At 41.0% G+C, this 26,625-nt stretch overlaps 1 pseudogene; it reads right to left on the minus strand.

Annotated features, from left to right (window-relative positions):
- Positions 1 to 1,231: 1,231 nt before the first annotated feature.
- On the minus strand, positions 1,232 to 23,216 carry LOC102416576 (annotated as a pseudogene).
- Between the last annotated feature and the right edge of the window lie 3,409 nt (positions 23,217 to 26,625).

The raw sequence follows: 26,625 nt of genomic DNA on the forward strand, positions 1-26,625 counted from the left end.
AGTTAATGGTCAGGAAGGGACTTCAGGCATTCATGCTTCAGTGGTAAGAACATCTAGGACAAGCATGCAGAAGTCTTCCATACATTAAAAAGCAATGACAGAGTCATCATTGAGCCTTGTCATACGATCATTTTAATTGTATTTGTATTTCTTAGCCATTTATTGCTTGAACCATATGCAATTGCTGACATATTTGGCCATTTTGGTCTACAAAAACCATAATCTCATAGATTTCAATGAATATTAAGAACATTTTGTGTGTTTAATAGGACTAGGAGGCGATTTGGTGTAGTGGTTAAAAATCAGAGCCAAATTGCTTTCCTTCTCCAAGATCAGCTCCACCATCTAATCTTAAATAAGTTGTTTAACTTCTCTGCATCTTCATTTCCTCATCCCTAGACTAAAGATAATAGTACTTCAAAGGCTTGTTTTGAGGGGGGTTTCTGGTGGCTAGTGGTTAGGATTCTAGGCTTTCACTGTTGTGGTCTGGGTTCAATCCCTGGTTCAGGAACTGAGTTCCTGCAAGCTGTGGGACACAGCCAAAAAGAAAGAAAGGAAAAAAGCTTGTTTTTGAGATTTAAATGAGCTATCACATATAAAGCACTTAGAACAGCACTCAAACCAGACTCTATATAAATAGTGACTATTTTTATACCCTAGTCCTTATCTCTTTTTTAAAAAATTGCTTATTATCTTTAATAATTCTATTATTTATAAATCCTTCCACAAAGGGGCATTATAGTTCTTCAGTTTATTGCAAATATATCTTTAAAAAAGTCAGCCCTACTGTTGAAGCTATAATACAAATTATTTTAATTATCAGTACTATACTAAAAAGCACAATGGAGAACGTCTTATTTAAATAAAATAAGGATAATATTTCACTGGGGAGTATATCCAACAAATTTTTTTCCATATATATATATATATCTACACCCAGTGGTGGTGCTTATAGGCGAATTTTAAACAACTGCAAATTTTTTAAAAAGCCATGTTTTGCTCAGGAATACTTTTATACACATACTCTATTGGTTGTTTTATACAGTCATGTCCAACTCTTTGTGACCCCATAAACTACAACCCACCAGGCTTGTCTGTCCATGGAATTCTCTAGGCAAGAATACTGGAGTGGGTTGCCATTCCCTTCTCCATAGTAGATACTAGTCTGCCAAATTTCAGATGGCGAAATGCCAAGCTGTGGGTCTGGTATTGTCCAGCTCGTTATTTCTTGTCATCCTGGAAATGTGTCATTGAGAAATGTTGAGATCATCTTGTCACCACCACTTCTCAGAGGTGACCCCACCATGACAGAACATTCATACCCTGAAGATTCAAGGCCTAGCAAAAAGCCTCCCACAAATCCACTGGATATCACAAGGTTCTGTTTGACAAGTTCTGTTGCTGATTTCAGGTGCTGCCTTATTTGCTCATTTCTTCATCTGTCTTTTGGCTTTGTTTATGCCTTTCTCCACTCCCTTCTGGTTGCTCTGCACACAGCCACTTCGGCTGGCAATCTGAAGGAGAAGAAAGCCACCACCTACTGCAGTTGCTGTAAGTTTTCCAACTTTCTGGAACAAAAATCCCACACACCTGTCACTCACTTCATCCATTACAATCTGGGTGGCTACTGAGTAATTTTCCACCACAGGTCCAGAACTGTGGCCAAACACTAGACTCCACCAGTGATGTCTTCTTACATACTCACTTACATCTAACATGTCATAAAAGTCATCACCACTTTCCTATTCTTTGGGAGGGGAGCTCTGGGCCCTATTATTAAATTATTAAATATTTCAGTCATATAAAAAGTATATATTATAAGAAAATTAACAACTTTTCAGCTTAGAAATAAATTACAAATATAAGGAAAACCCATGGATAATCTTCCCCTATCATATTAGTGTTCTTCTTTCTCAGAAGTATCCTCCATCTTGAATTTGGTGTTTATCATTACCATGGAAGTTTTCAAAAACTTTTATTTCATATGTATGTAACGTAAGCCATATACAGTATTGTTTTATATGTTTCTTAATTTTTGTAAGTGGTATCATACCATACTTATCCTTCAGCTAGCTTTTGTTGTCCAATATTGGTTTTGGTATTTATCTGTGTGGCTACAAGAAGCTTCATTTATTTATTTAACTGCTGTAGAGTATCCTTGGACTTCCCTGCTTGCTCAGTGGTACAGTCCGCCTGCCAATGCAGGTGACGCAGATTCAATCCCTGGCTTGAGAAGATCCCCTGGAGAAGGAAGTAGAAATCTGATTCCAGTATTCTTGCCTGGGAAGTCCCATGGACAGAGGAGCCTGGCAGGCTACAATCCTTGGAGTTCCAAAAGAGTTAGACACAACTTAGTGACTCAACAACAGCAATAAGCTAGAGATGTAAATTCAAGTTATTAGCATAATCATTTTTATTGTATTTTCCTCTAATGGTGTTACACTTTTGCTTTTCACCTTTACTTCTTTAATCCAGTTGGAATTAACTTTTTGTTTAGTGAGAGAAAAGGATTTAATGTCCCCCCTAAGGGAAGCCCATTGTCCCCAGCGGCATTAATTACATAGTCCAGCATTTTCTCTACTGGTTTGAAATATCAGACACCAGATTTAAATAGCAGAGGTCTCTTTGTGGGTTCTAGTCTTTTAAATTAGTCAATCTGATCATCCCTATGCAAATACCACACTTACCTGGTGTTGTTGTTGTTCAGTCACTCAGTCATGTCTGACTCTTTAAACAACCCCAGGGACTGCAGCACGCCAGTCTCCTCTGTCCTCCACTATCTCTCGGAGTTGGCACAAATTCATGTCCATTGAGTAGGTGATGCTATCTAACCATCTCATTCTCTGCTGCCCCCTTCTCCTTCAGTCAGAGCTTAATGTAAAGACAGAAATAACTCCAGGTATTCTAAGCAGAAAGGAATTTACCACATTGATGCTCGATGTATGATGCTCATGAAACTGTTGGAAAGACTGAAAGAACAGGAGTCAGAAGGTGCCACTAAACTTGTTGGTTGAAGAACATACTGCTGTGGTTGTAATCAAGAGGCCTGGAAGCTGCTGCTCCCAGCGTCATAACTGTCAACACCACCCACATATGGCCCAAAGCTTCTGAGAACAAGGCTGTAGCTGCTACTTACAACTTTCTTAATCAACTACCCATTCCATGTTACTTTTGTCTTCAATCAGCACCTAGCTGGTTTGGGTTCCTAGTGGAGAGGCCCCAACCTTTATTCCTGAAGGAGCTAGCCTTTAGGGGTTCTGTCTACACTTGGGGTGCTCCAATCTTCCATCAGCTCTACCCTAGTCATGGAGCTACTGTGAGGCACCCCAGAGGATCCCCTGCTCTCACTGCAAGCAACCACTTTGTTTCACCCTAGCTGGTACAAGAACCCCTTTGCCTGTTGATTCAGTGGCATAAAGGATATAAAAGTTTCCTAGGAATGAATACCTCTAAACCAGAATCTAAGTTTAGAGGGATGAGAAGCAAGAAAAATGTTGAAGTTGGTCAATATGTGTAACAGTGAGAGAAATCGGGGCTTCTCCGCTGGCTCAGTGGTAAAGAATCCGCCTGCAAAGAAGGAAACGTGAGTTCAATCCCTGGGTCGGGAAGATCCCCTAGAGGAGGGCATGGCAATCCACTCTAGTATTCTTGCCTGGAAAAATCCCATGGGCAGAGGAGCCTGGTGGACTGCAGTCCTTAGGGTTGCAAAGAGTCAGACACGACTGAAGTCACTGAGCATGCATGCACATACATGAGAGAATTCCACCCTACATACACTTCTTAGTACCTAGACCCATACATTTTGGCTATAGGAATATCTCCAACCACAGCCCTCTCAGTCAGTCTTACAAGACAGCACCCCAAACTCACAAAGTATCATCTCCCAGCTGGCTATGTAGTAGAATCTTCATTAGACCCTTCTATCATTTCATAAAGTCCACTATCTGTGGATAATAGAATACATGTTAAGACTGCTGAATCCTATGAGCCTGAACCCACTGCTTCACTTCTTTTGGTGTGTACTTTGGATGGGAGAGATACAGTACGGGTTATCATAATGGTGAAGAAGGCACTTGGTAAGTTCATGGATAAGGGGGCTGACAGAAGCATTATGGGCAGAGAAGGCAAATCTGGAGCCAGAAAAAATGTCTGTTCAAGTGAGGCAAAACACGACCTCTCCATGATGGAAGGGATCCACTATAATCAGCCTGTCTTAGCTGATTCCCTCAGGCACAGTATCATATGGCTCATTATGGTCTGTGCGGTTGGCAGATTATCCTCAGGAGGTATATGGTAGCCAGATCTACTTTGGTGAGAGAAAAATCTGTTTCGTTGCATAATTTCAAACTTGTGCCCTTAGCTACTGTAGTAAGAGTTCTCTCTGTATCTCCTGAGCATTTTGATAGAGAATGACTGACATTTAAAGACCCAGGTGATCCCAACCACCTCATTATTGAGACTTCTTGGAACCCTTTGGTGAGTGAGCACTTGCCAATCTATAGTTTTGTTGATTGTCCCTATTGTATCCTTATTTTCTAATTTTAACTTTTACAATTATTATTTCTTACCATCTGCTTCGACTATAGGAGAGGTTTTGTGACTTTTTTTTTTTTTGGTAATTTCTTGAGTTGGAGAAGACTCTTGAGAGTCCCTTGGACTGCCAGGAGATCCAACCAGTCCATTCTGAAGGAGATCAGCCCTGGGATTTCTTTGGAAGGAATGATGCTAAAGCTGAAACTCCAGTACTTTGGCCACCTCATGCGAAGAGTTGACTCATTGGAAAAGACTCTGATGCTGGGAGGGATTGGGGGCAGGAAGAGAAGGGGACGACAGAGGATGAGATGGCTGGATGGCATCACTGACTCGATGGACGTCAGTCTGAATGAACTCCGGGAGTTGGTGATGGACAGGGAGGCATGGCGTGCTGTGATTCGTGGGGTCACAAAGAGTCGGACACGACTGAGCGACTGAACTGAACTGAACTGAGTTGGAACTTAGCTTTTTGTTTCTTTTTCTTCTTTTCTAATGTATTAAGACTATAAAGGACTATTCTAATGCTATGTTAGCTATATATTATGTATTTTGAATGTATGTTTTCTTTATTATTCAGTCTAAATATTATCCAATTTCCATTATTAGTTATACTTCAAATTTTTTCATGAATTTCCAACTATATGGGAATTTAATCTTTTTTATTATTGCTATCTAAATTAATTGCTTGCATGCAGAGAAGAATGGTCTGTATAACACATTCTTTTTTAAAAATTGGAGTATACTTGCTTTACCATGTTGTGTTAGTTTCTGCTGTACAGCAAGTGAATCAGCTCTGGGTGTACACATATCCCCTCTTTTTTGAACTGTCTTCCTGTTTAGGTCACCACAGAGCACTGAGTAGACTTCCCTGTGCTATGTATAACACCAAGTCTTTTTATTTGTTGAGATTTGTTTTGTGGTCCAGTATGCGGTCAGTTTTTGAAAGGTTCTGTATATTTTTAAAACACATGTGTATTTCCTAATTGTTATATAAAGATTTGTGTTATTCAAATCTCCTATGTCTTTACTAATTTTTATCTACCAGTGTGCCAATTACTAGAGAGTTGTAATTTTAAATCTCCAACTATTATGGTAAATTTATAAACTTCTTATTATAGCTTTGTTTTATGTATTTAAGTGAGAATATAAAGTAAATGCTATATCTTCCTGGTAAACTGTTGTTTTTATGATTATATAGTGATTACATTTTTAAAATCTTAAGGTCTAATTTTTTAATTGTGGTAAGATATACACACCATTAGACTTACCATGTTAACCATTTTTAAGCATAGTTTGGTGGCATTAAGTACATTCACATTGTTGTGCAATTATCACCTCTCTCCATCTCTAGAACTTTTTCATTATCCATCACAAACTGAAAATTTGTACCTATTAACCAATAACTTCCTATTATCCTCTCCCTGAAGCCCACAGTAACCACTTTTCTGTGTATCTTAAAGCTGATTTTGTCCCATCTTAATATAGTAATATCAGCTTATTTGGTATTTTTCCTATTCTTTTAATCTCAAGAATTCTATGTCATTATGACATATAGCAGCACATCACTAAATTTTAAAATCCAGTCTGAGAATCTCAATCTGTTAACTGCTGATCTTAGTCCATTTATATTTGATGAGCTTACTGATAACTTTTGTTTTATATGTACCAGATTATTTTGTGCTTATATTTTTTCAGTGTCTCTCTTGCTGCTTTCTATGAAGTTGATGAAAGTTTTGAAAAATTTTCCTTTTCTCCTTTATGAATTTGAAAGTTGTATATTTCTATTCTTTTCATGATTATTCTAATTTTTAAAGAGTAATCTTATTGGCCTAAGCAATATCCTTATTGTCCTCCCAAATAATGCAAGAAACTTGGAACTCTAATTCTGATCGTATCTCTCTCATTGTACACATTATTGCTGTCCGGTATTATAACACCCCTTATTTTTATATCTCCAAATTAGTCACTATTACTATTGTTTGCCTAGTCAATGCTTGTTTAGATATACCACATGTTTTCAGTGTCTTTACTCATCGAAACTATTCTCACAATTCTTATTTTTATCTCACTTCCTCCTCCTGGGTTGAAATTTTCTTTAGGAAATTCCCTAAAGAAAATGTCTTTAGTGGGAGGGCTATTTGTGTTAAGAAACCTACTGTGTTTGCTGGAAATTTATCTATTTCATGATTACTCTTGAATGATAGTGTAGCTGACTAAAGAATTCATGCTGAAAAATTTAAGACTTTAGAACTTTGAATACATTTTTTCTTGTTATCTAGTCTCTTTTGTTGCTTTCAGAAAGTCTGCAGTGAATAAAATTGTGTTACTTTGAAGATAATGTGTCTTTCTCTCTGTTTGCTTTTTAAACTTTCTCACTGTAGTTGGAATTGAATAGAACATTCATAGCAAGGTATATGAGTATGGATTTAGTTTAATCAATCCTGCTGAAGATTTCTGCAATTTGAATCTGAGGACTCAGGTCTTCAATTACTTCTGGAAAATTCTCAGCCATAAACTCTTTGATAAAATGTGTCCTCCTCCCAGTCTCTTCATTCTCTCCTCTAGAACTACTATATGTTGGACCTTCTCATTCTTCAACTCACCTTATAGTCTCTAATATATTCTTACTCTTTGTCTCCTGCATTACCTTCTGAACAATTTCCTCAGATCTCTCCTCTAGCTTTATAATTCTTTTTACTTATACCTAGATTTCTTTTTATTCACCCACTTAGTTTCTTTTCTAAACTTCAATTAAAAAATTGAAGTGCAACACATACATAGAAGTGTACACAGAAAAAGCATTGTTGAATTAATTATTATAGTTACAGTAACAGATCAAGAAATAGAATGTTGCCAAATTCCAGGTGCCCTCCCTCTACATTTTCCCAATCACACTGTCTTCCTCTCCACTAGAGGTAACCACAATCCTGATTTTCATGGTAATCTCTGTCTTGTATTTAAAAAAAAAAAAAAAAGCTCTACCACCTAAGTATGTATTCCTAAACAATATAGGTTAGTTTCATTTGTTTTCAAACATTATAAAATGAATACCGTATGTAAAATTTTCTGTCCTTGTCTTTGGACCAATATTATAAATTAAATATCTACCTACTTTATTGTGTTTATCTGTGGCTCATTCATTTTTTTTTAATAACAATTATGTTTTCATTTTTTTAAAGTCTTTATTGAATTTGTTACAATTTTTCTTCTGTTGTTTCATGTTCTGTTCTTTTGGCCAGGAGGCATGTGGGATCTCGGCTGCCTAAGCAGGGATTGAACTCGCACCCCCTGCATTGGAAGGTGACGTCTTAACCACTGGACCAGCAGGGAAGTCCCTCATTCATTTTTGTGTGTATGTTTATGTACTATTACACTGTCTAATATACCAAATATTTAACTATTCCACTACTATGAACATCTCATTGTTTTCCATTGGGGCTGTTATGAACAATGTTGCTATGAACATTATGGTTCATGTGTACTGGTACATATAGATGTGCCTTTTTGTAGGTTATATACTTAGAATAGAATTCCTGAGTCCTAAAAGACTCTGATGCTGGGAGGGATTGGGGGCAGGAGGAGAAAGGGATGACAGAGGATGAGATGGCTGGATGGCATCACTGACTCGATGGCCGTGAGTCTGAGTGAACTCCGGGAGTTGGTGATGGACAGGGAGGCCTGGCGTGCTGCGATTCATAGGGTCGCAAAGAGTCGGACACGACTGAGCGACTGATCTGATCTGATCTGATCTGATCTGAAGATATGCACACCTTCAAACTTATCAGATAATGCCAAACTGTTCTTCAAGATATACTAAATTATACTACTATCAGCAATATATAAGCACCCCATTGCTCAGCAACCTCACCAATACTTGGTATTATAAGAAGAATTTTTTATTTGAGCCAATCTGGTGGATATCTAATAGTATCTTATTGTGGCTTTAAGTTATAGCTAATAATTTAACTTGCAATTAGTGAAATGATACACTTCTATCCATTTGGTTTTTATACTTGGGCACCCTCATAGATATGGTCTGCTGGAGCTGAAAATCCCTTCTCATTCCCTTATCTTTTCATAAAAGAGAATCTAGAAAGCAAATAAGTATCTACCTGCATTTCCCAGGTTCTGCATACAAATTAGATTCCATCCAGAAGATATATGCATGAAAGATTTGGAAGGCAGAGCAGAGGGACCACCTTTCTCTACTTTCAGTGATGAATTTATCTTTGTGAAAGGAGGTGTGATAAAGACAATGAATTGACTGAGGCTTCCGCTCCCCTCAGTTCAGTCAGTTCAGTCGCTCAGTCGTGTCCGACTCTTTGCGACCGCATGAACTGCAGCACGCCAGGCCTCCCTGTCCATCACCAACTTCCGGAGTCCACCCAAACCCATGTCTGTCGAGTTGGTGATGCCATCCAGCCATCTCATCCTCTGTCGTCCCCTGCTCCTCCTGCCCTCAATCTTTCCCAGCATCAGGGTCTTTTCAAATGAGTCAGCTCTTTGCATCAGGTGTCCAGAGCATTGGAGTTTCAGCTTCAACATCAGTCCTTCCAATGAACACCCAGGACTGATCTCCTTTAGAATGGACTGGTTGGATCTCCTTGCAGTCCAAGGGACTCTCAAGAGTCTTCTCCAACACCACAGTTCAAAAGCATCAATTCTTTGGCGTTCAGCTTTCTTTTCAGTCCAACTCTCACATCCATACATGACCACTGGAAAAACCATAGCCTTGACTAGACGGACCTTTGTGGGCAAAGTAATGTGTCTGCTTTTTAATATGCTGTCTAGGTTGGTCATAACTTTCCTTCCAAGGAGTAAGTGTCTTTTAATTTCATGGCTGCAGTTAACATCTGCAGTGATTTTGGAGCCCAGAAAAATAAAGTCAGCCACTGTTTCCACTGTTTCCTCACTTATTTGCCATGAAGTGATGGGACCAGATGCCATGATCTTAGTTTTCTGAATGTTGAGCTTTAAGCCAACTTTTTCACTGTCCTCTTTCACTTTCATCAAGAGGCTCTTTAGTTCTTCTTCACTTTCTGCCATAACAGTGGTGTCATCTGCATATCTGAGGTTATTGATATTTCTCCTAGCGATATTGATTCCAGCTTGTGCTTCCTCCAGCCCAGCATTTCTCATGATGTACTCTGCATATAAGTTAAATAAGCAGGGCAACAATATACAGCCTTGACGTACTCCTTTTCCTATTTGGAACCAGTCTGTTGTTCCATGTCCAATTCTAACTGTTGCTTCCTAACCTAGCCCATTCAGTAATTTGCAAGGACTTAGTTCCTTGATTTCTTCCTGTTTAAAATCCCTAGGGAGATTTTTTTTTTCCAGTCCTGAATCTTGACTCATACAGTGACTCTTATACATCACATAATCTAAGATGATATCAAAGGTAAGAAGCATCATTATTTTACTGAATTAAGAAAGCCATTACTGCAATTAAACTAAGACAAATACTTTATTGACACAGAAATTTTTGCTATCTATTTAAAGAACTAGTTCAGATTTCAGACATAGGTTTTATAGTTTATTACTCATGTATTCATTTGAAAAAAATAGGAAATTCCCTGACGGTCCAGTGGTTAGGACTCCACGCTTTCACTCCCAAGGGCCTGGGTTCCATCTGTGGTTGGAGAACTAAGATTCCACAAGCTGCACGGTGCAGCAAGAAAAGAAAATATATATATAAGGGAAATAAATGAATTAAGGCACTTCTAAAACTTCTTCACATTTGGAGTCCATATATTCTGAATGCTGTTTAAATGCCATGCATTTGCACGTAATGGCATCCTCTGTGATCTCAAGGGCATTTCCTAAGAGTGCCCCGCATGGGATCCAGAATTTGTTCAATGTTGCTGTTATACCTCTTAACTAAAGAATTCCTATACCATGCACCACTAATAAAAATTTGAATTCCCAAACTGGCATGAAGAGAGGCAAAAAAAAAAAAAAAAAAAAAAATATATATATATATATATATACACACACACACACACACACACACACACACATATATATATCATAGGAGAATGTGTTTTGATATGTTGTAATTGTTTTCCAGACCAGAACCCAGACCAAGATAAACTTCTTTGTTCTTTCCCTTTACTAAGGAGCAGATATATTAGTTGGAGTATAGTTGTTTTATAATTTTTTTCAGGGAGCAGATATTTTTTCTACTCTTCCTTTTTATTTGGGCCAAATTTTGATTCCTATTCTAATAGGGCCATTAAAATCCTAGAAAAAATAAAATAACAATAGTGGGTATTGACTAGAGAAATGGAATACAAATTACTTAATCTAATTAAACATATCAAATTGGAAGAAATAAGTAAACCTAAATAAATCTAAAGTTTATATTTGTTCCTGTATTTATAATATTTATTTATATTCCTGTATTTATAATATTTTAAAATTAACATTCTGATTGGTGTTAAACTTTAAGAACAAAACAAACAAAAAAAAACAATCCTTTGATTGCCAGGATCAGCAATCACTCCTAAATACACTGTAGAAGAAGCTTCAGGCTCAGTTCTCACATTTATGGTTCAAGTTTTCAGTTCTCTTCTTATTTTTGGTCCCTTAGGAGAATTTTTTTTCTAACAAGTTCAGCTATATGTATTTTTTTAATTTATATTTTATCCAGTATTTCTAAGTGGTTTATAGTAAAGCATTTTTACTTGCTATAATTCTGGAAAGAAAAGCCCATTTCATTAATATGTTCTACAAAATTTCCATTTAACAAATGAGAAAATTAAGTCTCAAGGAGATTAAATCATTTCCCAAAGCTTACACAGATAACAAATGGTAGAAGCAAGTTTAAACCTGAGGTCTTGAACTTCCTTGTTGACTCAGTGGATAAGAATCTGCCTGCCAAAGCAAGGGACACGGGTTTTATCCCTAGTTGGGGAAGATTCCACATGCCTCGGAGCAACTAAGCCCTTGCACCACAGCTACTAAGCCCACATGCTCAATAAAATTTCTAGAAGAGAACATAGGCAAAACATTCTCTGACATAAATCATAGCAATGTTTTCTTGAGCTATTCTCCCAAAATGATGGAAATAAAAACAAAAATAAACAAAAGCTAATCAAAGTTATAAGCTTTTGCACAGCAAAGGAAACTATCAACAAAATGAAAAGACAACCTACGGACTTGGGGAAAATATTTGCAAATGATGAAACCAAAAGAGCTTAATTTTCAAAATAGGCCAACAGTTAATACAAGTCCATACCAGAAAAAAAAAAAAAAAACACCAAACAACGCAATCAAAAAATAGGCAAAAGAACCTAAATAGACATTTCTCCAAAGAAGACATACAAATGGCCAGTTAGGCATATGAAAAGATGCTCAACATTGTTCATTGTTAGAGAAACACAAATCAAAACTACAGTAAGGTACCACCTCACACTGGTCAGAATGGTTGTCATTAAGAAGTCTACAAATAATAAATCCTAGGACTTCCCTTGTGGTCCAGTGGTTAAGAATCCACCTGCCAATGCTGGGGACACGAGTTTGATCCCTGGTCCAGGAAGATTCCACATGCAGTGGGACAACTAAGCCCGAGCGCCACAGCTATTAAGCCCATGCTCTAGAACCTGATAGCCCCAACTCCTGAAGCCTGAACCATCCAGAGCTTGTGCTCACACCAAGAGTAGCCACCACAATGAGGAACCCTCACATTGCAACTAGAGAGCAGCCTCTGCTCGCTACAACTAGAGAAAGCCCACACGCAGCAACAAAGACCCTGCACAGCCAAAAATAAATAAAATAAATAAATTTTTAAAAATACATGCTGGAGAGAGTGTGGAGCAAAGGGAACTCTCCTGCACTGTTGATGGGAATGTAAATTGGTACAGCCAATATGGAAAACAGTATAGAGGTTCCTTAAAAAACTAAAAATGGAGTTGCCATATGATCCAGCAATCCCACTCCTGGGCATATATCCGGAGAAAAAGCTAATTCAAAAAGATACATTCACCTCAGTGTTCATAGCAGTACTATTTACAAGAGCAAAGACATGGAACTAACCTAACTGTCTACCAACAAGTGAACAGATAAAGAAGATGTATACACAACAGAATACTATTCGACCATAAAAAAGATTGAAATAATGCTATTTGCAGCAACATGAATGGACCTAGAGATTATCATCCAAAGTGAACTAAGTCAGAAAGAGAAACAGAAATGCCCTATGATATCACTTATCTATGGAATCTGAAATATGACACAAATGAATTTGTTTTGAAACAGAAGCAGACTCACAGACATAGAAAACAAATTTATGGTCGCCAAAGGAGAAAGCGGGTGAGGGAAGATAAAGCAGGAGTTTAAGATTAGCAGATACAAACCACTATATATAAAATAAATAAACAGCAAAGTCCTACTATATAGCACGAGGAATTATATTCAATATCCTGTGATAAACCATAAAGGAAAGAACACGAAAAAGAATATATATATAAAACTGCATAACTTTGCTGTACACCAGAAACTAACACAACACTGTAAATCAACTACAATTAAAAAAATTTTTTAGAACAAAAAACAAACCACAGTGGAACATTGATGAATTTTTGAGTGTTCTATTTTTAAAACTAGACTTCTGGAGACTTCCCTGGTGGTCCAGTGGTTAAGAATCTGCCTCGCAATCAAGGACACAGGTTTGACCCCTGTTGGGGGAACTAAGATCCCATCTGCCTCAGGCAACTAGGCCAGTGTCCTGCGAATAGAGGGCCTGCAAACCACAGCGAAAGATCCTGCATGACACAACAGAGAGTCTGCAACTATGACCTGATGCAGCCAAATGAATTAAAATAAATAAAATTATTCAAAAATAGACTTCTGGGCTTGAAAGCCACCTTAAAAGGGCATCTTGTCCATCCCCCTGCCTCCAGGCAGAACCACCCTCCAAACATTATTCACAGTCTTTGCTAGATGATAATTTCCCTGGGATCTAAGGTGCTATAGAAGACAAACTATAAATCTTTTAGTCGAGCTCAGGCTTAGTGAGTCTCCCTGGAAGGGTTTTCTCCCTTGTCTGAACTCATTCTCTCCTTGGGCACCTTCAGTCATTCTTATTCACCTGGGAGAGACAAAAGAGCTTTCCTTGTCCTCTTTAAAATAGCATCTCTGCCCTCTCCCCAATACCCAGTAACTGCAACTGCAAGCCCCTATTGAATCACTCAGATCCTTTAAGCTTTCCCTTCTTTCTTCCTTTTTGGTCATGAATTTCTTTCTTAGCTATTACTCCTGGTGAGTTATCCCCCATTAATGATGCTGACATACAGAACACAGATAAAGTGCTATATAAATGCTAAGTAATCACACAGGCTTAGCTTGTGATACAGGTTATCTCAGACTGTTGTGTTATGGGATCAGCCCCCTGCTGACATTCAGGATGAAGTTTACCAGCTGCAGGCTTTATTTATTTATTTATTTGCAATGGAATATTATGGCAAGTGCCAGGGCTCTAATAGGAGCCTTCAAAAAAAGAGTGTGCTATTATTTGCTGGTCTGTATGTTTGACATGCATAACTGTGTGGATCTTTAAAGTATGCTAATAGGTTTTCAGAATGTGGCTGCTCTGGGAGACCAGAGCAAAGTCTTTGTTTTCGGTATTAATCAGGATAAAGGTAGAGAGGGATCCAGAGAGAAGAGGGCCTGAACACCAATTCTGGAGGAAATGGGCACACATCCATAACACAGACACTCAATCTGTTTAAAATGTTAAAAAAAAAAAAAAAAAATGTTTTGACTACATAGTGCCAAATGGCCAACTGATTTTTTCATTGACTTAACTAAAGCATTCCATTGTGTAACTGCAGTCAATCTCCAACATTTGGGCAGAACAAGTGACTATAGACCTATTCATTCTCTTGTTCATTATGTGACACCAATGCAGCTGTTCAAAAATGAAAATTTCAGTCATTAACCCCTTACAATATCAGAAGTCCTCACAATATCAAAAAAATTTAAATTTTGTCATTAGAAAACAGAACTAAAAAATTATTTGGGCATTTTGTGGACAACTATGGTCATGTTCGGAGAAGGCAATGGCACCCCACTGCAGTACGCTTGCCTGCAAAATCCCATGGACGGAGGAGCCTGGTGGGTTGCAGTCCATGGGGTTGCTAAGAGTCGGACACGACTGAGTGACTTCACTTTGACTTTTCACTTTCATGCATTGGAGAAGGAAATGGCAACCCACTCCAGTGTTCTTGCCTGGAGAATCCCAGGGACGGTGGAGCCTGGTGGGCTGCCGTCTATGGGGTCGCACAGAGTCGGACATGACTGAAGCGACTTAGCAGCAGCAGCAGCAGCATGGTCATCTTCTGATCTTCTTTTTCACCAAACTTTCTGGCCACTTGGATAACACTACATACGTGATATATGTGTATTCTGACTATATCTAAGAGGAAGCTTAGATTTTATAAACAACTTTCACACTTAATGGATGAAGAAACAGAGTCAGAGAGAAAGTAGCTTACCAAAGGACAGTCTGCTATTAGGTGATAGGTATGGACTAATAATTCATATATTTTTATTCCTACAGGATTCAGTGCACTTTCCTCTATAGCACACATGCTAGTGGCAGTGAGATATTAGACTAATTTTTTGTAGTTCGTTCAAAAAAAATTAAGCACTATGTTGCTTGAAGTAGTTGGTTAGCTGATATTCTTTCTTACAGACAAAAAAAAATAGATAAGATGATTTAAACACCATTTAAACTCTACTGTTCTCTTAATTTTTTCTATAGTATGTGAAATGGGTAGCAGTTAATAGCACTTGTGTCTCTGTGGATCTGAAATGGTGTATCTCCATATATGTGCTTTTCTAATACAGATATATATATATCAGAAACACATATAAATATATATATATATGAGTGTTATTCAGCATGTGTGTGTGTGAAGGGGTCAGTGCTACACTTTCTTCCACGGGATATATGCTTCTCAAGCTCTCTCAGCAGTGTGCCTACTAATCCATTGCACTACTATATTTGTTGGTGCAGTTTCTGCATACTTTTTCTAAAGGGTTCCAGAAGAAACACAATCAGAACATATAAAGACATGTACCTGTAGCCTTAAACACTCTCATGGAGACATACAGACAGGCATATGCTGCCACACATTCCTTAGCTCTTCCCTGGATGCTCCTGCAGTAGCTAGAAGATATTATTGCTACTTCAGGCTGGAACTGGGGAAGCAGCTTGCTTTTTCTGTTTATCCTCTGTTGCTGACCAAAGATGACTGCATTGCCCTCCTTTGCTTGGACTTTACTTCTTTCTGAAAGGTAGCCAGGGCAAAATCTTCCTCCCTTGTCAGCATTAAGGCCACAAACACCTTTACCCAGAAATTCAAGTTTGGCCCATCTTTTCCTGCCAGCTTTATAATTCAACAGCTTCCTAGCCTCTTCTCCCATAACTTCCTGTTGCAGAATTTCTGTTCAACCAGACTCCTGCACTCTGCACATCAACACGGTCTCCAGTCTCTAAATTGCACAAGCCATTGCCCAACCTGGGGCACAAGCCGTTCCCCACATCTGCCCTCAGCCCCATCTCAGCTCTGAGCGACCTCCCCTCCTTGAGGATTCCTCTCTGGCAGATTCCTCCAGCCTCTCTTCAGCTCCCGCTCCTCCTCCTCCCTGTGCATGGACGTCTCTGTCACCTCTTCTGTCTCTCAGTCTTCTCATCTTTTTTTGCTAGGTCCTGAGCCCATGTTCCACCTCCACGCACAGATTGGATAAGTCTCCCGCTGTGCAGGAACCCAGCCTCGCCTCTTGTGGTGTCCCCGCCCCCCGTGTGGGCAGTGCCTTGCTCTCCCTAGGGGTATTGATTGACAGACTGGCTAGGGTAGAAGCTCAGCCTTAATACCTCTCCTATCTCTTTTCTCAATTAATTTGATGCCTTTGGCATCCATTGCTTGAGAGGTATTTTTGAGGAGGAGAGGAGTGCCAGAGGCCTTCCTCCTGTTCTTTCCCTTCCCAAATAGACTAGTATTTCAACCTGACAGCTCCCAGCCAGTCCTCTGGTGATGGGGCACTAAGGGTTCACTTTCCTGATGTTTTCATTCTAAAGTCTTTGCCAGGGTCATGTTGTTGAAGTCTGCCAAGTGACAGCAGCCCCTGACCCTGCTACTGAATCCTACACATTTTACAGGTACTACCGTTGTCAGAAAATTATAGAAGCCAACAGCAAAAAAAGAGGGGAAAAAGGGGGTCTTGAGAGATCATCTTGGACATGCTCCTGTCTCTGGTCTAGTACTCATCGATTTCTGCTCAGGTAAATTAGAAAAGATCTAGTATTCAAAGTGATACACAAGGAAACTGGCTACATACTCTTCAATTCCCATTCCATTGTCTAACAGCCCTCACTGTATGTAAAACATGTTTCATTAAAGAGACCTGCCTCTTCTTTTGACTGAAAGTCCCTTTCCACTCTGGCTGTTCTCAGAAAGTGGAGGATAGTGAATATAGCTTACTGTACACTTGAAAATGTGAATTAGAAGATTGGACATGATCCAGAGAAAATGGGCCAAGTGGTCATCCATGATGGATTATTCAATCTTTAACCCAATCTGCCATTCTTTCCAAAGATCAGGCTACTTTCCAGACTGTTTTAGTTGCTCTCTGTAGACATCTGAAATCCCTCCATGCTGACAATTGTAAGCAGGTTTCTTAGGTGGTAAGAAATGGTAGGCAAGATTTCAATGCCTTTTGTCTACCTACATCCCACTCTATAGCTCTTCCCCTAGAGCAGGCTCAGAAAATGCCACTTAATAAAATGCACACTTAAAAGGTCTCTGTTATGCCAAGCAACTGTTCCTAAGCAGGAAGAAAATGTCATCTGGTTAATCCATCCACTCACTACAATATATCTAGATATTTTGAAATAACCCAATGAAGGGCTGACGTTTTCCTTTATCAGCATGTAGACAGCCCTAAAAACTTGTAGCCAAGCAGGATCCACAGATAAAGTAAACTGTATCATTAACACTTCTGCACTTGGCATGCTGTTGCTGGACAGGCTTTCTCCCCACCTGGTGACCCCAAGGCTGGCCTGAATGGCTTGGCACTGGCTATAAAGAGGGATGCCAGTATCTCAAAAATGCCAGAGTCTGGCAGGCCTTTTAACTATCAGACAACTGCTGTGATTTCCATAAAAGAAGTAAAATGCGAAACAGAACTGCAGAGAGGAAAGGGCTCAGTTCCTAATATTGGAAAGGGCCCAAAACCAGGAATTCATTCTCTGAGAGTGAGCCTAGTCTACAATCTAGGCAAGAGGATGGGAGAAGTCTGGGTGAACTAATTCAAAACAATGTATTCTCGTTACCTTTGGAGAAATGCTTACATACCCGCCATTTTTGCAGGAGACCAGTGGGGGCCATTTCTACACAACCTAGTGAATGAATGGTGATTCTTTACTCAAATTTGGAAACACATCAAACTAATAATTCAGAAAATCTACTTAAAAATCATAAATTGTCTAGACCTCCACGCTCTTGTCTATATATCCAATTAAGTAACTAATGGCCAAAGTTCTGCTTTATTTGGTGCTATGTACCGCTACAGCAGCCCTGATCTGGTTAGTTTATCTAAACTCAAAGTCACTGGACATTGTTCAAACCAATCCCCCACTGTCTCCACCTCTCAAACCACTAGTTGATCTGAAACAGCAGCTGAGGATAGGGGGAGGGAAAAACTCAATGCTAAGTAATAAGTCAAAACTACCCCCTCCTTCCCTCTACAGGCATCTAGACTGAAGCAATCCTGAATTAGGGAGAGGAGAAGATATCACATTAAATCAAACTCAGGGCCTTGAAGATACACCAGACTGGATATTCTAATTACAGATTTGAAATTGTATATATGACTTGAAGTTGTTATCAGACTGTCACCTAAGAAGAGGCAGAAGAATCTTGGAGCCTCTTGGAGTTTTAATCCCAATAAAGGTGACCTAACATCCATTGACATTTATAAGGGACGATTTTGTTTTTAAAGAGCATGTTAGTCAATAATAAAATCCAAAATGTACAGTGGATCAAACACAATAGGTTATTTCTCCCTTGGTTAAAGTCCTAGGCAAATGATACCTGCCAGTGGGCAGTTCTTCCCCTGAGAATCTCCACTGTTCCCTAGGGCCTCAATATTAGCATTAAACAGAAAAAGGAGACAGAAAGCATTTGGGGAGGGGATGGGGGCACATCCACTTATTAAAAGCTTTGGCAAGAAAATGGCATTCCATTAACAAAAACTTAGTCATGTGGCCACATCAAAATGCAAAGGAAGCTGGGGAATGTAGTCCAGCTGTGAAGAGCTACCAGATTTGGGGGAAATAATTGCTATAGAGACCAACCTGGAAAATCCTCAAGAAGAACCAGTGGTTCTACAGCACCTTTGTAAGAATACTTCTTTCTTCAAAAGAAAGAGCATCACTCTCCAAAGAGATCTTTTTTCCCAGATGGCATGTGTTGGTGAATGGGGTAGAGAAAAGATGGGGAGGAAAAGAGAGGACTCCTGTGAAAGAACAGAGGGTACTGCAATCAGGTGGCCATGAAGATGGACAGGGTCCTGCAGCTTGCCTGCCCAGACCTTCCACTCACAAGAGACCGGGTTCTTCTCCCATGGAACTTCTGGCCTCTTGTGTAATGAAGATGTGCCTAAAACCCCTAGGTCTTGGGAAGTGTGGAAGGGAACACAACCCTAAAAAACTTTTTGTTATTGAAAAGAATCCAATAAAACTTAACCCTGGACACAGAGGCCATAAAAATCCAGTGAAAGCAGAAGAACTGCCTGGTCTTTCAACCCTAAACAAAATCATATTTTACACTAGGGTAATTCCAAAACTGGATTTAAGTTGTTTTTTTGTTTGTTTGTTTGTTTGTTTTTTAATGCTTCATACTGATAGGATCAGAAGACACATCTGGCAGAGATGAGGTCATCTCAAGAGGAGTTTCAATATTTACAATTAAAAACAAACAAACAAAAAAAAAACTTGCCTCTCTTGGCGTCTCACTCCTCATGGGAGCAAACAGCTTCTTTACTGGATTTATCACCTAAGGCAAAGTTTCCAGCAACTTGTTATCTAAATTTCAGGCCTCTGGCTTGCTATTAAAAATAAAAGGGCATCTCCGTTCTTCACTAGATGTTCCATTCTGCAGAGACACTCATTACCTTATTCATGTATGTGTGAAGAGAACGTTTTCCTGTTCCCCTAGTTTCACTGGAGTTTTATGTTAAGCACCCTTCCCCTCTGGGTTTCTTGAAATAATCTGGAAGTCACGCAGGAAAAACACACTGAGGGAGACGGGTCTGTCAAATCCCAAATCAAAGAGCAGCGGAGGCTTTCTAAGTAAAATGAAACAGACTTAGGGAGGAAAGAATTCGTTGCTGCTACTACTGCTAAGTCGCTTCAGTCGTGTCCGACTCTGTGCGACCCCATAGACGGCAGCCCACCAGGCCCCGCCGTCCCTGGGATTCTCTAGGCAAGAACACTGGAGTGGGTTGCCATTTCCTCCTCCAATGCATGAAAGTGAAAAGTGAAAGTGAAGTCGCTCAGTCGTGTCCGACCCTCAGCAACCCCATGGACTGCAGCCTTCCAGGCTCCTCCGTCCATGGGATTTTCCAGGCAAGAGTACTGGAGTGGGGTGCCATTGCCTTGTGGGTTGAATTTACTCCGGGTCCCCGCAACGCCGTGATGGAGTAGAACGTCGGTTCTGGGAGTTCCAAAGCTGCGAAGTGAGGTCTTTGGGGGCGTCCGGGGTCCGAAGGCGTGGAGGATCTGGGGTTCCCGGCGCTGCACCCCTCGGAGGCGGGAGATGAGTACCCGCCCGCAGCGGCCGAAGCTTGCACACTGCCTGGACAAGGAGGCGAACTTCTGGAAAACGGTTTTGAGGAGCGATCAGTCCTGGAAAGGCGAATGCGGTTAAGTGATTCGGTCCCCTGCAGTGGAGGTGCTTCGGCCTCGGCTTCTGGGAAGGGCGGGAGGCGCTGGGCGGATGCCGGGCCCTAGTGAAGCGCCCATACACACAAGGTCCGCTAGGAATGTTTGAAAACACGTTTCTCCCCATTCGAGGATTTTTTTTTTTTCTTTTCTTTAAATCTGTTCCCCTCAAAAAAAAACAAAGATGTGAATGGGTAGATGCCACCTGGTCTGGGAACTGAGGTTGTGACTCGGGCAGATTTCGTTTGGTTCAGGCTGAGAAGAAAAGGGTCTCCAGGCCCCAGGCTGGGAGCGTGGGACGTCTGTCTGAAATGGTGCAAACCGTTTGCGGCTCCTTCGAGAGGGGCGCGCGACCCCAGCTGCCCAAAGACTCAGGAGGTTCCATGGAAGCAGGCGTCGGGACCGCTGGATCCCAGATCCCCGTGGGGGAGTCACAGCCCGCACCCCTCGAAGTCACCGCCCGGAAGGCGCGGGTCAGCACACGAGGCCGCAGGGCGGAAAGGGGAAGGATTCTCCTGCTCAACTGCGGCCATTCTCTCCGCCTGATTTCATCAGTTCTCCAGGGAAGATGAGGAAGCTGCTGGGGAATTAGATAGGAAGACAAGATTCGCGAGCAATTTGAAAGGCCCTGGGAGAGAAAAAAATTTAAATAATTCGGCTGAAGTTTAAATAAAGGTCTGGAGCGAGATTATGACCCCGCCGGCTTTTCCACTGAAGACCCTCCCCCATTAGTCTGTACCCCCTGAGCTCGCTCCGTCCCCCGAGGGCAGGAAAAGGTGCCTTTTAGGCTTTGAGATGGGGGACTCTCCCGCACAGTTTTAGATTCTCGAAACTGAAGCTACCTTGTCATCAAGGCAGATTTTGAAATTTCACAGGTATGTTTCCTGTTCAAATAGCATGGCCCACATTCTCCAGGTTCACCGTGTGGGGCGGGTCATAGAGGCAAGGTTGTCCGTGGACGGTGCGGGAGGAGGGCAGTACTAGAAAGCATCATCACGATGAAATCCTGAAAACATTCTCACAACTCTTCCTCTCATCTTTGGATTGATTATTTGTGTAATTTAGGAGGAGGAGAATTCTGATTGCTTGTGGAGACTCTCCTGGATGGAGAGGAAAAAGAGAGGAAAAAAAAGGAAAATCTAATAGAGACCAGTGCAGTGTGCTCCACAATGGTGGAACAGGTCCTTTGTGCATTTTTCCTGGCTTAAAAGGACAGAATCTGCCTTTCCAGGGCACCAGTTCCTCTAAGGATATGGCTTCTGCTGCGATGAAAGGCATAGAACTAGACACATTTGTCAGAATGCATATATGATATATATATATGAAAGAGAAAGTGAGCAAGAGGGAGAGAAAACATGGGTTTTCTCCTTATGTCAATGGAAAACATATTTCTTGGACCTCCAGGGTTTTTTCCAGGTTGATCACAGCTGGGTAGGGCTAGCCCCCTCCACAAAACCCTTACGCTGAATGCAATCGCAGAGTGAATTTGGGGCATCAACCCACTTGAACTGGTAGATTCAGATCCATATTCCAAACTGGGCAAAACATCTGAGAGATTCCTGCCCGGCTCAGAGCCATAGATTCCTGCCCGGCTCAGAGCCTAAGGAGTGAGCCTTGAGAGGCCAGCATGCAGAAGGGAGGGAAGTCTCTTCTGTTTGCACCCAGACAGCCAGAATCCAGGGACTAATGGAGCAGTCATTTTGAGGGAAGAAGGGATGGGACTGTTCTTTCTTCTTCCTAGGACAAATACATTTGGGAAACTTTTTTTCCGCCCAAGAATGAGGAGGCTAAACTTTAAAAGGTAGTGAGCCCGCTCTTCTTACTGGCAGTGTTTGAAAAGAGAAGTTTGCCACTGCTTATGAGCCTGCCTCTGCCATTTGAAGGACAAAGTATTCTAAAGAAAAAACTTAGTATCAGATATTTGTAGGCCTATAGTATATATGCACTAGGTTTAGAAGTACAACTGAAACATATCCAGTTGGAGGGGATATTGTATTCATGAGTTTCTACATGAACGCATGCATGACTGTGCCACTTCATACATATTATATAAGCAGATGGTGACAAATATGTAAATAAGCAAATGGCGACAAATACATAGCCACCCAGAATTAATACCAAGATCCCTAACATCTGAATAATTTGCTTTCTTCCTCTCCCCTAAGGCCAATTAACATTTAGGAAGCTTTGCAGAAGTCTGTTCTCAGGGCTTCTCTGCCTCTGGCCTCCAGCCTTTCCACCCACCCATCCATCCACCCACTTAACCCCCCTTTTTAAAAAAAAACAAACAAACAAACCAGGGATTCTCTCAACTGGTTGGGAGAAATCTTTGTAAGTGTATGGTTTTTTTTAGAAGACCACTTTCCTATCCCAAGACTGGACACAGGGCATAGAGAATAAGGGGAGGGGTTTCTTTCTCTATTTAGGAGGTACCCTTTCCACAGGAGCAGGCAGGCAGACAGAAAAAGGCAAAGGAAAGCTGGCTGATTCTTGGACATGGCAGTGGTGGTTATCAACAAAAAATCCGCAGTTAGGATGCGTCCCTTCAAATAAGCACAGGAACCCCCGGAGGCGCAGGGACCAACTTCCAGAACCATCAGATCGCAGCAGCACGCCCTAGAATTCCAGGCACCCGCGCGGACCCGCGCCTCTCCACACGCCCAGAGCTCTCTGGGATCTCATTAGAGTCCGCTCTACCCCACAGAGAAATGTACTCACCGGTGTGCTCGGCCATCAGTGCCCACGAAGTGCACCCAAGTGCATCAGTCAGGATTACGGGTGTGAGTTGTGATTGTGACTGTCCCCTGGTTCTTCGCTGGCGCCACGGGGAGTGGAGCGGGAGCTTGCCGGCGCGTGCGCTCGTCCAACTCTCCTCACGGCTCGGTCATTGATGCTCCCGGGTGAAGCGGCTTTCGCCAAGCTTCAGTTTAGTCGGAGTTAGTGAAATCAAATACTAAATAATTATCATGTAAAAAACACAAACAAAATCAGCCTGTTAAAATTAACGGAAGAGCTCTCAAGTCTTGGGAGCAATCCACAAAGAAAAGAGAAAGGAATTAGATGCTGGTGCCGCGTTCCCGGCGGAGCCAGGCGGCAGTGATTGCTCTTACTGAGGGGACTAGCCTTCCAGGCTCCAGAAGTGACCCGAATCCCGTAAAAATCGGTGCAGAGGGAAAAAATACTCTGAAAGAACAGTGCCAACGCCGGGACTCTGCCAAATTTGGCTAGATGGCAATTTGGTTTCTGGCAGGCACGTAATTCCGCTAAGTGATGGCTGGGGTGAAATGGGTCTGAGAATTATATACTGCAAAGTTCATCCTGGATATCATCAGACATGGTGTCTTTATTCTCTCTTAAATAGAAGGCTTTTAGCAAAATTGTTAACAAGCATTTCTGCCTACATACATGCCTGAATACCATCTCTGCTCTATAGCTAACTGCATCAGAGAATACACTGGTGAAGGTGGATTATCAAACCCATGTGTCTGTCTCAATATGTTTTTACCCACCAAACCACAGGTCCACCAGACTCCCCACACACATCTCAGCACTGGCATAAAGACAATTAAAAGCTTGGCTTTCAATTTAAAAAAAAATTTAAATGTGATTGTGTTTCATATTCAAGGGAAACATTATTAATTTTTTTTACAAAGAGTAATTAGATGGAGATGGGTATCTGAGGGTATATATCTTATGTTAATATTTATCTAAAGTTCCCTTAACATCTAACAAAGCATATATTACATATTTATTTGTTTAGTGATGATAGGTCTATAATAGATGAGAGAAATACATCTATAGGACTTCTTTGGAGAGAAGTTCATTAAAAAACCAAGCACTGAAAAAATTACTAGTGCTTGAAATCACAAATGCAGATTCTAGCAGAAAAAAGGTTGTCCTAAGTCCTCAGAGTAGGAGAGGAATTGCACAAGCTTTCCTTAACCCCTTAGAAATAGCATCTCTGTGGACATAAGGATGATCTTTTCTCCCATCCATTTGCTTACAGTGGTTCAGCTGAAGGAGAGAAGACCACCACTGTAGAGAGCTGGAGTCAGAGGATCCTCTCAGGGTCTCCCCAAGCTCAGATCCTGTGTTTCCCTTTCTTTCACCATCCTCAGCCTACCCCCACCAGCACCTCTGTCATGATCAACCTGTCTCCATGCTAGCACAATGCATAGCCATCGCCGTGCATGTTCCCCAGCCTGTGTACTATCCAACAGTATTCAAAAATCAGGACCCTACAGTCATGCTCCCCAGAAATGCTGAAGACCACCATGTGCAAGAAGTCTGAGGTGTTCTCTATACCTTGAAATATACTTTTTCTTATCTAAGTTAAATTTCCTCTGACTATGCAAGTGAGTGTGGTAATCTTTCAGAAGAGAGAAAATGGATGTCCAAATCCTCCTTTCTAGTTCTTTCGATGTCATCGACTTTACTGTGTGCATGTACAAGACCATAACTAAGAGAGAAAATTCTTCTAAATACATTCTAGAGAAGGAGAAACTGGAGTTAGAAGGAGGAGACAGTGAGGAAGAGAAAATCTAGTAGTTCTCTACTTACAGATATCATAGGGACAGTTTCCTTCCAGTCACTAATAGTTCACCAAATTATATCTTTTTAGGAAAGTGGAATTAATTGCCACCAGCAGAAATCTTGTCCCAAGTACCTACTGAATCTTCTTCCTGCCTTTTTGCTCCATATTTCTCAAGCAAGAACAGCTATTTTAGCAAAGAAGTGTTCTTCCCCCTTTAGTTGAGTCTTGGGTTTTCATTTCCCTCTTTTTTGGAGATAGGAAAACTACATTTTCTTTCTTTTGGTGAGGGATCTTCTGAAAGTTCTTTAATTTCTGGTGTCCAGCTCAATTATTTTCAAATTAGAATGATTAGAATGCATCTTCTGATGTTACTTCTGAGGGTATCTAGTCATGGGGAGAACTAGGCTGTAATCCATTTAGAGTATAATTCCCCCCTTCCTCATAATGAAATATACATACAACCTCTTACCATCTCTGTCTAACTCTTAGGAGCCACTAAATTCCAGGTATCAGCTTCATGATGGAATTGAGGGCAGACTTTCACCTAGTTAGAGAAGAAATGTTCAGCCCTTCAGCTATGCCTTTTATATTTATTCCTTATTTGGGACAGGAAAAACAGTCCATTTTGATCCAGAAGAATGCTGTATTGAGGTCTACAATCCTTTCTCAGAAAAATGTTATTTTCCATTATCTTCTTTTAAAGTAATCTGAAATCTTAAAGAAACACACAGAAAGGCGAGGGGGAAGGGAAAGAAGGGAAGAGAAGAGAAGAGATGGTCTGTCTCCTTTCTAGAAGCCCCAAATTTAAACTTTAAAAGATGGAAGAAATTATCAAAAGCGATAAATACCTTTTCAAGCGTTCGTTTGTTGGTTTTCTGACCAAAAGAGCCTGTTGTTAGATCTCTGCAAGGAATTCAAATACAGCCCCTAGCAAACACTCCTCCACCTCTTCCCCAACCCCCCTCAGCTCCCTTGTCTAACTTGAAAATGAACTTGGACTTCCCTCTCAGGCCCTAAAACCAGGAGAGATTTTATTTGTCTGTTTCTAAAAGGTTTCCAAAAAGGAGGAGGTGTTTGGGGGAAGAGGAGGGGGACAGGGGGCTCTCTTCCACTGCAGAGATGGAGTAGGGTAGGGACTCTGGGCAGTTAAGAAGAGGGAGAGATACTTTGTTAATTTTCTTAACTCTGTTTATTCCCAGAACTTCTGTCCATGTGGGGTGGTGGGAGGGCAAGTGACTGGCAGAGATGCTGCTGAAAAAGAAAAAGGGAATAGGAAGAATGAAGATAGAAAAGGGGTGGGGCTGGGGAAGGAGAGGCTGAGGAGGGTTGGAAAGGGTTTCTGTGAGGAGCCTGGCAGGGCTGAGAGGGCCAGGATGCGAAGCAGTGGAAGAAAGAGGGCTGAGGTAGGAATCCTGGAGCCCACTGGAGGAGGCTTCCTGAGACTTCCCCAGGGAAGTGGCTACCTGGTCCCCCCCCCCCCCTCACCACTCAACCACAGAGCACAACAAGCAGGGTCTGTGATTGAGGGCAGGCTGGAGGAGAATCCAGGAAAAGATTGGAGATGGCAGCCTAATCCCCCACCTTCCTGTGGATCCCTGCAGAACCAGAG

This window comes from Bubalus bubalis, chromosome 4, assembly GCF_019923935.1.
Source record: "Bubalus bubalis isolate 160015118507 breed Murrah chromosome 4, NDDB_SH_1, whole genome shotgun sequence".
NCBI lineage: Eukaryota > Metazoa > Chordata > Mammalia > Artiodactyla > Bovidae > Bubalus > Bubalus bubalis.